The following is a 14,013-nucleotide window of genomic DNA, read 5'->3' on the forward strand; positions in this document are numbered from 1 at the left end:
ATCTATCTTTCACCTGTCGTTTGTCTAACTATCCATCTATGAAACAATCATCTTTTTGTCTGCCCATCTATCCTTATGTACAGAGCAGTTTACATCATAGCCTATGTCTCATCCCCACATTATGCTTCCAGAAATCTTGCAAGGTCACTAAGCCATAAGGAGAGCACTGTGTTCACCGATACGCTTTCAGGTAGCGTCAGCAGAGTGTGCTTACAAAACCAGTAAATGGAGGTGAAAGGACTTGAACCCGTATCTTTGTCCTCTGTCCTCTTATACTTCCTGCTCGCTTGTTGACTTTACTTAGCCACATTCAGTGATTAAGTGATCCCTGAAGACCACAAGTATCCTTCGTCTGGGCCTGTTGTCGACAGAAAAGTGTACTTGGCTTTTTTCACACCACCATGATTGAGGGATATTGGCGTGATCACTGCTGATAGGTGGAGGGACAAATATGAATTATCACCTATTTCTGGACAGGAACAGTTGGGAACAAAGAGTGTGTTGTGGAGTGAAGTGTTTATTTGAGTGTCCAAACTTCCCTCTTTAGGTGGTTATTACTTCTTTACATTCGTGAACATCATAAAAAGCAATGATTATAAATGCCCAGACGCATATTATTACAGCAATTCATTTGTTGAGGTGAGAGGAAATGAGAAGGAAGTTGCTGCACCACTAAATCTATGCCTGAGCACTGCTGAAACCAAACACAAAGAATTCATGGTGGCTAGATAGGGCTGTTTTCTACTGACTCTCTCTGGGGTCCAAAACAGAATCCATTTCTTTCTTTGTTTCTCAGTTTCACTTGTGTAGGGTACCTGTCCCCGCCCCTTCAGCTTGTAGTTTGTCTATGTCCTTGGATCTCAAGAGAGTCTCCAGTAAGGGAGCACGTAGGTGGTCTTGAGTTTTCATCTGTCCTTCTAACCCTGTGTCTTTTGATTGGAGCACTCAAAGGCTGTACTTTTATTCTGATATTTGAGAGCTGTGCTCTTACTGCACTTTGAAATTCTTTTTGTTCTCATTAATATACAATCACATGCAGAAAATTATGTTATTCTGTCTACACTCTTCACCAAGTCACCCCAAATCCCAGTTACAGCCGCTCTCCGTCACCATGTACTAAGATGCTGTAGAATCACTACATGTCTTCTCTGTGTTGTACAGCCCTACCCATGGCACCCCACCCTACACATTATACATGCTAATCCTAATGCCCCCATTCTTTTTCCCCGCACTTATTACTCCCTTCCCACAAACCCTACCCAGTCCCTTTCTCTTTGGTAACTGTAGGTCCACTCTCGGGTTCTGTGAGTCTGCTGCTGTCTTTTCCTTCAGTTTTTCTTTGTTATCATACTCCGCACATGAGTGAAATCATTTGGTACATGTATTTCTCCGCCTGGCCTACTTGACTGAGCATAATACCCTCTAGCTCCATCCACGTTATTGCAAATGATAGGATTTGTTTTCTTCTTATGGCTGCTTACTGCACTTTTTAAACTGGATTTCATTCTGCTTTTTTGTTTGTAGTTTTGCAATGTGCTTTCACCATTGCTCTCCTTGTTATGAGCAGTAGCTTTGTGCTAATCTATATGTACCTATATCTATCTATCTCTCTGTCTATCTATTTATCAATCCCTCAATCATCCTTTTGTCTGTCCATCTGTCCATGTGTGCAGAGCAGTTAACCATATACCCTATATCACTTTCCTACACTATGCTCCCAAAAATCCTGCAAAGTATCTAGGCTGCAGAGGGAGCACTGGGTTCACCGAGACACTTGCAGTTCGAGTCGGCCGCGTGTACCCAAAAAACAAGGAATGGTTGTGCTTGGACTTGAACCCGTGTCTCTATCCTCTGTCCTCTTTCATCTCCTTCTAACTTGCTGTCTGTATTTAGCCACATTCATTGACTAAGGGCTCCCTGAAGATCTCAAGTATCATTCCTCTGGGCCTGTTGTCAATAGAAAAGTAAACTTGTACTTTGCTCACCACCATGTTTGAAGGACATCAGCGTGATCACCGCCGATAGGACAGAGTGTCAAATAAAAAGGAACACCAATTTCTAGACAGGAGCAGTTGGGAGCTAACAGTGAATTGTGGAGTGACGTGTTTATTTGAGTGTCCAAACTTCCCTCTTTTGGTGGTTATTAGATTTTCACATTCGTGAATATCATAAAATCCACTGATTTCAAAGGCCCAGATGCTTATTATTACAGCAACTCAGTTGTTGAGGTGAGAGAAAATGAGAAGTATGCTGCTGCACCACTAAATCTATGGCTGGGAACTGTTGAAACCAAACAAAAAGAATTCACGGTGGCCAGATAGGGCTATTTTCTGCTGACTGTCTCTGGGGACTCAAACAGAATCCATTTGCTTGATTGTTTGATTTTCCGTTTCACTCGTGTATGGTACTTGTCCACACACCTTCGGCTTGTTGTTTGTCTGTGTCCTGGGATCTCAAGTGAGTTCTCTGTAAGTAAGCACGTAGGTTTCTTGAGTTTTCATCCCTTCTTTTATCCCTGTGTCTTTTGTTTTCAGCACTCAGTGCCTGACCTTTTATTCTGTTGTTTCAGAGCTGTGCACTTATTGCACTTAAAGAATATTTTTTATCATTAATCTACAATCACGTGAAGAACATTATGTTTACTATGCTCCCCCCTTCACCAAGTCCCCCCGAAAAACCTCTTCAGTCTCTGTCGTTCAGCATAGTTGGATGCTGTAGACCCCTTCACCATGTCCCCCCCAAAGTCCCCGTTACAGTCACTGTCCATCAGTGAGTAGTAAGATGTTATATGATCTCTACTAGTCCTCTCTGTGTTGTACAGTACTCCCCATGAACACCCGACCCCGCACATTATACATGCTAAACTTAATGCCCCCATTCTTTCTCCCCACACTTATCCCTCCCTTCAGACTCACCCTGCCCAGTCCTTTTTCCTTTGGTTACTTTTAGTCAACTCTCGGGTTCTGTGAGTCTGCTGCTGTTTTTTTACTTCAGTTTTTCTTTGTTGTTATACTCCACACATGAGTGAAATCACTTGGTACTTGCCTTTATCCGCCTGCCCTATTTTTCTGAACATACTACCGTCTTTCTCCATCCACGTCATTGCAAATGGTAGTATTTGTTTTCTTCTTAAGGCTGCTTACTGCACTTTTTAAACTGGATTTCATTCTTCCTTTTTGTTTGTAGATTAGCTTTGTTATTCACCATTCAACTCCTGGTTATGAACAATAGCTTTGTGTCAATCGACGTGTATCTGTATCTATCTATCTAAAGGTCTGTCTATCTATGTATCTATGTATGTATATATCTACGTATCTATGTAACTATCTATGTATCTATCTATCTATCTTCCTATCATCTATCTATGATGTCTATCATCTATTAATCTATGTACCTATCTATCTATCTTTCTCCTGTCGTTTGTCTAACTATCTATCTATGAAACAATCATCTTTTTGTCTGCCCATCTATCCTTATGTACAGAACAGTTTACATCATAGCCTATGTCTCATCCCCACATTATGCTTCCAGAAATCTTGCAAGGTAACTAAGCCATAAGGAGAGCACTGTGTTCACCGATACGCTTTCAGGTAGAGTCAGCAGAGTGTGCTTACAAAACCAGTAAATGGAGGTGAAAGGACTTGAACCCGTATCTTTGTCCTCTGTCCTCTTATACTTCCTGCTCGCTTGTTGACTTTATTTAGCCACATTCAGTGAGTAAGTGATCCCTGAAGACCACAAGTATCCTTCGTCTGGGCCTGTTGTCGACAGAAAAGTGTACTTGGCCCTTTGCACACCACCATGTTTGAGGGACATTGGCGTGATCACTGCTGATAGGTGGAGGGACAAATATGAATTAACACCTATTTCTGGACAGGAGCAGTTGGGAACAAAGAGTGTGTTGTGGAGTGAAGTGTTTATTTGAGTGTCCAAACTTCCCTCTTTAGGTGGTTATTACTTCTTTACATTCGTGAACATCATAAAAAGCAATGATTATAAATGCCCAGACGCATATTATTAGAGCAATTCATTTGTTGAGGTGAGAGGAAATGAGAAGGAAGTTGCTGCAACACTAAATCTATGCCTGAGCACTGCTGAAACCAAACAAAAAGAATTCACGGTGGCTAGATAGGGCTGTTTTCTACTGACTCTCTCTGGGGTCCAAAACAGAATCCATTTCTTTCTTTGTTTCTCAGTTTCACTTGTGTAGGGTACCTGTCCCCGCCCCTTCAGCTTGTAGTTTGTCTGTGTCCTTTTATCTCAAGAGAGTCTCCAGTAAGGGAGCACGTAGGTGGTCTTGAGTTTTCATCAGTTCTTCTAACCCTGTGTCTTTTGATTGGAGCACTCAAAGGCTGTACTTTTATTCTGATATTTGAGAGCTGTGCTCTTACTGCACTTTGAAATTCTTTTTGTTCTCATTAATATACAATCACATGCAGAAAATTATGTTATTCTGTCTACCCTCTTCACCAAGTCACCCCAAATCCCAGTTACAGCCGCTCTCCGTCAGCATGTACTAAGATGCTGTAGAATCACTACATGTCTTCTCTGTGTTATACAGCCCTACCCATGACACCCCACCCTACACATTATACATGCTAATCCTAATGCCCCCATTCTTTTTCCCCGCACTTACTACTCCCTTCCCACAAACCCTAAACAGTCCCTTTCTCTTTGGTAACTGTAGGTCCACTCTCGGGTTCTGTGAGTCTGCTGCTGTCTTTTCTTTCAGTTTTTCTTGTTATCATACTCCACACATGAGTGAAATCATTTGGTACATGTATTTCTCCGCCTGGCCTATTTGACTGAGCATAATACCCTCTAGCTCCATCCACGTTATTGCAAATGATAGGATTTGTTTTCTTCTTATGGCTGCTTACTGCACTTTTTAAACTGGATTTCATTCTGCTTTTTTGTTTGTAGTTTTGCAATGTGCTTTCACCATTGCTCTCCTTGTTATGAGCAGTAGCTTTGTGCTAATCGATATGTACCTTATCTATCTATCTCTCTGTCTATCTATTTATCAATCACTCAATCAATCATCCTTTTGTCTGTCCATCTGTCCATGTGTGCAGAGCAGTTAACCATATTCCCTATATCACTTTCCTACACTATGCTCCCAAAAATCCTGCAAAGTATCTAGGCTGCAGAGGGAGCACTGGGTTCACCGAGACACTTGCAGTTCGATTCGGCCGCGTGTACCTACCAAACCAGGGAATGGTTGTGCTTGGACTTGAACCCGTGTCTCTATCCTCTGTCCTCTTTCATCTCCTTCTAACTTGCTGTCTGTATTTAGCCACATTCATTGACTAAGGGCTCCGTGAAGATCTCAAGTATCATTCCTCTGGGCCTGTTGTCGAAAGAAAAGTCAACTTGTTGCTTCGCTCACCACCATGTTTGAAGGACATCAGCGTGATCACCGCCGATAGGACGGAGGGTCAAACAAAAAGGAACACCAATTTCTAGACAGGAGCAGTTGGGAGCTAACAGTGTATTGTGGAGTGACGTGTTTATTTGAGTGTCCAAACTTCCCTCTTTAGGTGGTTATTAGATTTTCACATTCATGACCATCATAAAAATCACTGATTTCAAAGGCCCAGATGCTTATTATTACAGCAACTCCGTTGTTGAGGTAAGAGAAAATGAGAAGTAAGTTTCTGCACCACTAAATCTATGGCTGGGAACTGTTGAAACCAAACAAAAAGAATTCACGGTGGCCAGATAGGGCTATTTTCTGCTGACTGTCTCTAGGGACTCAAACAGAATCCATTTGCATGATTGTTTGATTTTCCGTTTCACTCGTGTAGGGTACTTGTCCACACACCTTCGGCTTGTAGTTTGTCTGTGTCCTTGGATCTCAAGTGAGTCTCCTGTAAGTAAGCACGTAGGTGTCTTGAGTTTTCATCCCTTCTTTTATCCCTGTGTCTTTTGTTTGCAGCACTCAGTGCCTGACCTTTTATTCTGATGATTCAGAGCTGTGCACTTATTGCACTTAAAGAATATTTTTTATCATTAATCTACAATCACGTGAAGAACATTATGTTTACTATGCTCCCCCTTCACCAAGTCCCCCCGAAAAATCTCTTCAGTCACTGTCGATCAGCGTAGTTGGATGCTGCAGACCCCTTCACCATGTCCCCCCCCAAAGTCCCCGTTACAGTCACTGTCCATCAGTGGGTAGTAAGATGCTCTATGATCTCTACTAGTCTTCTCTGTGTTGTACAGTACTCCCCATGCACAACCGACCCCGCGCATTATACATGCTAAACTTAATGTCCCCATTCTTACTCCCCACACTTATCCCTCCCTTCAGACTCACCCTGCCCAGTCCTTTTTCCTTTGGTAACTTTTGTTCAACTCTCGGGTTCTGTGAGTCTGCTGCTGTTTTTTTACTTCAGTTTTTCTTTGTTGCTACACTCCACACATGTGTGAAATCACTTGGTACTTGCCTTTATCCGCCTGCCCTATTTTTCTGAACATACTACCGTCTTGCTCCATCCACGTCATTGCAAATGGTAGTATTTGTTTTCTTCTTAAGGCTGCTTACTGCACTTTTTAAACTGGATTTCATTCTTCCTTTTTGTTTGTAGTTTAGCTATGTTATTCACCATTCAACTCCTGGTTATGAACAATAGCTTTGTGTCAATCGACATGTATCTGTATCTATCTATCTGAAGGTCTGTCTGTCTATCTATGTATCTATGTATGTATATATCTATGTATCTATGTATCTATCTATGTATCTATCTTTCTGTCTTCCTATCATCTATCTATGATGTCTATCATCTATTAATCTATGTACCGATCTATCTATCTTTCACCTGTCGTCTGTCTACCTATCTATCTATGAAACAATCATCGTTTTGTCTGCCCATCTATCCTTATGTACCGAACAGTTAACAACATAGCCTATGTCTCTTCCCTACATTATGCTTCCAGAAACTTTGCAAGGTAACTAAGCCTTAAGGAGAGCACTGTGTTCACCGATACGCTTTCACGTAGAGTCAGCAGAGTGTGCTTACAAAACCAGAAAATGGAGGTGAAAGGACTTGAACCCGTATCTTTGTCCTCTGTCCTTTTATACTTCCTGCTCGCTCCTTGACTTTATTTAGCCACATTCAGTGAGTAAGTGATCCCTGAAGACCACAAGTATCCTTCGTCTGGGCCTGTTGTCGACAGAAAAGTGTACTTGGCCCTTTGCACACCACCATGTTTGAGGGACATTGGCGTGATCACTGCTGATTGGTGGAGGGACAAATATGAATTAACACCTATATCTGGACAGGAGCCGTTGGGAACAAAGAGTGTGTTGTGGAGTGAAGTGTTCATTTGAGTGTCCAAAATAACCTCTTTAGGTGGTTACTACTTCTTTACATTCGTGAACATCATAAAAAGCAATGATTATAAATGCCCAGACGCATATTATTACAGCAATTCATTTGTTGAGGTGAGGGGAAATGAGAAGGAAGTTGCTGCACCACTAAATTAAGCCTGAGCACTGCTGAAACCAAACAAAAAGAATTCACGTTGGCTATATAGGGCTATTTTCTACTGACTCTCTCTGGGGTCCAAAACAGAATCCATTTCTTTCTTGGTTTCTCAGTTTCACTTGTGTAGGGTACCTGTCCCCGCCCCTTCAGCTTGTAGTTTGTCTGTGTCCTTGGATCTCAAGTGAGTCTCCAGTAAGGGAGCACGTAGGTGGTCTTGAGTTTTCATCAGTTCTTCTAACCCTGTGTCTTTTGATTGGAGCACTCAAAGGCTGTACTTTTATTCTGATATTTGAGAGCTGTGCTCTTACTGCACTTTGAAATTCTTTTTGTTCTCATTAATAAACAATCACATGCAGAACATTATGTTTTCCAGTCTACACCCTTCACCAAGTACCCGGCTAAAGCCAGTTACAGTCGCTGTCCGTCAGCGTGTACTAAGATGCTGTAGAATCACTACATGTCTTCTCTGTGTTATGCAGCCGTACAAATGAAACCCCAAGTTACACACTATAAATGCTAATCCTAATGCCCCCATTCTTTTTCCCTGCCCTTATTACTCCCTTCCTACAAACCATCCCCAGTCCCTTTCTCTTTGGTAACTTTTAGTCCACTCTCGGGTTCTGTGAGTCTGCTGCTGTCTTTTCCTTCAGTTTTTCTTTGTTATCATACTCCACACGTGAGTGAAATCATTTGTTACATGTATTTCTCTTCCTTGAATATTTGACTGAGCATAATACCCTCTAGCTCCATCCACGTTATTGCAAATAATAGGATTTGTTTACTTCTTATGGCTGCCTGCTGCACTTTTTAAACTGGATTTCATTCTTCTTTTTTGTTTGTAGTTTGGCTATGTGCTTTCACCATTGCTCTCCAGGTTATGACCAGTAGCTTTGTGTTAATCGATATGTACCTATATTTATCTATCTGTCTGTCTATCTATTTATCAATCAATCAATCAATCAATCATCTTTTTGTCTGCCAATCTCTCCTTGTGTACAGAACAGTTAACCATATATCCTATATCACTTTCCTACACTATGCTTCCAAAAATCCTGCAAAGTATCTAGGCTGTAGAGAGACCACTGGGTTCACCGAGACAATTGCAGGTCGAGTCGACCGCGTGTACCTACAAAACCAGGAAATGGTTGTGCCGGGACTTGAACCCGTGTCTCTATCCTCTGTCTTCTTTCATCTCCTTCTAACTTACTGTCTGTATTTAGCCACATTCTTTGACTTAGTGCTCCCTGAAGACCACAAGTATCATTCCTCTGGGCCTGTTGTCACAAGAAAAGTAAACATGTTCTTTGCTCACCACCATGTTTGAAGGACATCAGCGTGATCAGCGCCGATAGGACGGAGGGTCAAATAAAAAGGAACACCAATTTCTAGACAGGAGCAGTTGGGAGCTAAGAGTGTATTGTTTGGTGACGTGTTTATTTGAGTGTCCAAACTTCCCTCTTTAGGTATTTATTAGATCTTCCCATGCGTGAACATCATAAAGCCAACTGATTTCAAAATCCCAGACGCTTATTATTACAGCAACGCAGTTGTTGAGGTGAGAGAAAATGAGAAGTATGTTGCTGCACCACTAAATCAATGGCTGGGAATGGCTGAAACCAAACAAAAAGAATTCACGGAGGACAGATAGGGCTATTTTCTTCTGACTGTCTCAATGGACTTACACAGAATCCATTTGTTTGATTGTTTGTTTTTCAGTTTCACTCGTGTAGGGTACTTGTCCACACACCTTCGGCTTGTAGTTTGTCTGTGTCCTTGGATCTCAAGTGAGTCTCCTGTAAGTAAGCACGTAGGTGTCTTGAGTTTTCATCCCTTCTTTTAACCCTGTGTCTTTTGTTTGCTGCACTCAGTGCCTGACCTTCTATTCTAATGATTCAGAGATGTGCACTTATTGCACTTAAAGAATTTTTTTTAATCATTAAGCTAAAATCACTTGAAGAACATTATGTTTACTATGCTCCCCCCTTCACCAAGTACCCCTGAAAAACCTCTTCAGTCGCTGTTGATCTGCGTAGTTGGATGCTGTAGACCCCTTCACCATGTCCCTCCCAACAGACCCCGTTACAGTCGCTGTCCATCAGTGAGTAGTAAGATGCTATAGGTTCTCTACTAGCCTTCTCTGTGTCGTACAGCTCTCCCCATGCCCCCTCGTCCCCAAGCATTATACATGCTAAAACTAATGCCCCCATTCTTTCTCCTCACACTTATCCCTCCCTTCAGACCCACCCTGCCCAGTCCTTTTCCCTTTGGTAACTTTTAGTCAACTCTCGGGTTCTGTGAGTCTGCTGCTGTTTTTTTCCTTCAGTTTTTCTTTGTTGTTATACTCCACACATGAGTGAAAACACTTGGTACTTGTCTTTCTCCGCCTGGCCTATTTCTCTGAACATACTACCGTCTAGCTCCATCCAGGTCATTGCAAATGGTAGGATTTTTTTTCTTCTTAAGGCTGCTTACGGCACTTTTTAAACTGGATTTCATTCTTCCTTTTTGTTTGTAGTTTAGCTATGTTATTCACCATTCAACTCCTGGTTATGAACAATAGCTTTGTGTCAATCAATATGTATCTGTATCTATCTATCTAATGGTCTGTCTGTCTATCTATGTTTCTATGTATGTATGTATGTATGTATCTATGTATCTGTTTATCTATCTATCTTCCTATCATCTACCTATGATGTCTATCAACTATCAATCTATGTACCTATCTATCTATCTTTCATCTGTCATCTGTGTACCTATCTATCTATGAATCAATCATCTTTTTGTCTGCCCATCTATCCTTCTGTACAGAACAGTTAACAACATAGCCTATGTCTCTTCCCTACATTATGCTTCCAGAAATCTTGCAAGGTAACTAAGCCATAAGGAGAGCACTGTTTTCACCGATACACATTCAGGTAGAGTCAGCCGCGTGTGCTTACAAAACCAGTAAATGGAGGTGAAAGGACTTGAACCTGTATCTCTGTCCTCTGTCCTCTTATACTTCCTGCTCGCTTTGTGACTTTATTTAGCCTCATTCAGTGATTAAGTGATCCCTGAAGACCACAAGTATCCTTCGTCTGGTCCGGTTGTCGAAAGAAAAGTGTACTTGGTTCTTTGCACACCACCATGTTTGAGGGACATCGGCGTGATCACTGCTGATAGGTGCAGGGACAAATATAAAGGAACACCTATTTCTGGACAGGAGCAGTTGGGAACAAAGAGTGTGTTGTGGAGTGAAGTGTTTATTTGAGGGTCCAAACTTCCCTCCTTAGGTGGTTATTACTTCTTTACATTCGTGAACATCGTAAAAAGCAATGATTTTAAAAGCCCAGACGCATATTATTACAGCAATTCATTTGGTGAGGTGAGAGGAAATGAGAAGGAACTTGCTGCACCACTAAATCTATGCCTGAGCACTGCTGAAATCAAACAAAAAGAATTCACGGTGGCTAGATAGGGCTATTTTCTACTGACTCTCTCTGGGGACTCAAACAGAATTCATTTGTTTGTTTGTTTCTTTTTTTCACTTGTATAGGTAATCAGTCCCCGCCCCTTCAGCTTGTAGTTTGTCTGTGTCCTTGGATCTCAAGTGAGTCTCCAGTAAGGGAGCACGCAGGTGGTCTTGAGTTTTCATCAGTTCTTCTAACACTGGGTCTTTTGATTGGAGCACTCAAAGCCTGTACTTTTATTCTGATATTTGAGAGCTGTGCTCTCACTGCACTTTGAAATATTTTTTGTTCTCATTAATATACAATCACATGCAAAACATTATGTTTTCCAGTCTACACCCTTTACCAAGTCACTGGCATAAGCCAGTTACAGTCGCTGTCCGTCAGCGTGTACTAAGATGCTGCAGAATCACTACATGTCTTCTCTGTGTTATGCAGCCGTACAAATGACCCCCCATGTTACACACTATACATGCTAATCCTAATGCCCCCATACTTTTTCCCCGGCCTTATTACTCCCTTCCCACAAACCCTCCCCAGTCCCTTTCTTTTTGGTAACTGTTAGTCCACTCTCGGGTTCTGTGAGTCTGCTGCTGTCTTTTCCTTCAGTTTTTCTTTGTTATCATACTCCACACATGAGTGAAATCATTTGGTACATGTATTTCTCCTCCTTGGATATTTGACTGAGCATAATACCCTCTTGCTCCATCCACGTTATTGCAAATGATAGGATTTGTTTTCTTCTTATGGCTGCCTACTGCACTTTTTAAACTGGATTTCATTCTTCTTTTTTGTTTGTAGTTTCGCTATGTGCTTTCACCATTGCTCTCCTGGTTATGAGCAGTAGCTTTGTGTTAATCGATATGTACCTATATCTATCTATCTGTCTGTCTATTTATTTATCAATCAATCAATCAATCAATCATCTTTTTGTCTGCCCATCTGTCCTTGTGTACAGAACAGTTAACCATATATACTATAACACTTTCCTACACTATGCTTCCAAAAATCCTGCAAAGTATCTAGGCTGTAGAGAGACCACTGGGTTCACCGAGACACTTGCAGGTCGAGTCGGCCGCGTGTACCTACAAAACAAGGAAATGGTTGTGCCGGGACTTGAACCCGTGTCTCTATCCTCTGTCTTCTTTCATCTCCTTCTAACTTAATGTCTGTATTTAGCCACATTCTTTGACTAAGTGCTCCCTGAAGACCACAAGTATCATTCCTCTGGGCCTGTTGTCGCAAGAAAAGTAAACTTGTTCTTTGCTCACCACCATGTTTGAAGGACATCAGCGTGATCACCGCCGATAGGACGGAGGGTCAAATAAAAAGGAACACCAATTTCTAGACAGGAGCAGTTGGGAGCTAAGAGTGTATTGTTTGGTGACGTGTTTATTTGAGTGTCCAAACTTCCCTCTTTAGGTAGTTATTAGATCTTCCCATGCGTGAACATCATAAAGCCAACTGATTTCAAAATCCCAGATGCTTATTATTACAGCAACTCAGTTGTTGAGGTGAGAGAAAATGAGAAGTATGTTGCTGCACCACTAAATCAATGGCTGGGAATGGCTGAAACCAAACAAAAAGAATTCACGGAGGACAGATAGGGCTATTTTCTTCTGACTGTCTCAATGGACTTACACAGAATCCATTTGTTTGATTGTTTGTTTTTCAGTTTCACTCGTGTAGGGTACTTGTCCACACACCTTCGGCTTGTAGTTTGTCTGTGTCCTTGGATCTCAAGTGAGTCTCCTGTAAGTAAGCACGTAGGTGTCTTGAGTTTTCATCCCTTCTTTTAACCCTGTGTCTTTTGTTTGCAGCACTCAGTGCCTGACCTTCTATTCTGATGATTCAGAGCTGTGCACTTATTGCACTTAAAGAATTTTTTTTAATCATTAAGCTAAAATCACTTGAAGAACATTATGTTTACTATGCTCCCCCCTTCACCAAGTACCCCTGAAAAACCTCTTCAATCGCTGTCGATCTGCGTAGTTGGATGCTGTAGGCCCCTTCACCATGTCCCTCCCAACAGACCCCGTTACAGTCGCTGTCCATCAGTGAGTAGTAAGATGCTATAATTTCTCTACTAGCCTTCTCTGTGTTGTACAGCTCTCCCCATGCCCCCTCGTCCCCAAGCATTTTACATGCTAAAACTAATGCCCCCATTCTTTCTCCTCACACTTATCCCTCCCTTCAGACCCACCCTGCCCAGTCCTTTTCCCTTTGGTAACTTTTAGTCAACTCTCGGGTTCTGTGAGTCTGCTGCTGTTTTTTTCCTTCAGTTTTTCTTTGTTGTTATACTCCACACATGAGTGAAAACACTTGGTACTTGTCTTTCTCCGCCTGGCCTATTTCTCTGAACATACTACCGTCTAGCTCCATCCAGGTCATTGCAAATGGTAGGATTTTTTTTCTTCTTAAGGCTGCTTATGGCACTTTTTAAACTGGATTTCATTCTTCCTTTTTGTTTGTAGTTTAGCTATGTTATTCACCATTCAACTCCTGGTTATGAACAATAGCTTTCTGTCAATCGATATGTATCTGTATCTATCTATCTAATGGTCTGTCTATCTATGTTCCTATGTATGTATGTATGTATGTATCTATGTATCTGTTTATCTATCTATCTTCCCTTCATCTATCTATGATGTCTATCGTCTATCAATCTATGTACCTATCTATCTATATTTCATCTGTGATCTGTGTACCTATCTATCTATGAATCAATCATCTTTTTGTCTGCCCATCTATTCTTCTGTACAGAACAGTTAACAACGTAGCCTATGTCTCTTCCCTACATTATGCTTCCAGAAATCTTGCAAGGTAACTAAGCCATAAGGAGAGCACTGTGTTCACCGATACACATTCAGGTAGAGTCAGCCGCGTGTGCTTACAAAACCAGTAAATGGAGGTGAAAGGACTTGAACCTGTATCTCTGTCCTCTGTCCTCTTATACTTCCTGCTCGCTTTGTGACTTTATTTAGCCTCATTCAGTGATTAAGTGATCCCTGAAGACCACAAGTATCCTTCGTCTGGTCCGGTTGTCGAAAGAAAAGTGTACTTGGTTCTTTGCA

This window comes from Manis pentadactyla, chromosome X, assembly GCF_030020395.1.
Source record: "Manis pentadactyla isolate mManPen7 chromosome X, mManPen7.hap1, whole genome shotgun sequence".
In the NCBI taxonomy this organism is placed as follows: Eukaryota; Metazoa; Chordata; class Mammalia; order Pholidota; family Manidae; genus Manis; species Manis pentadactyla.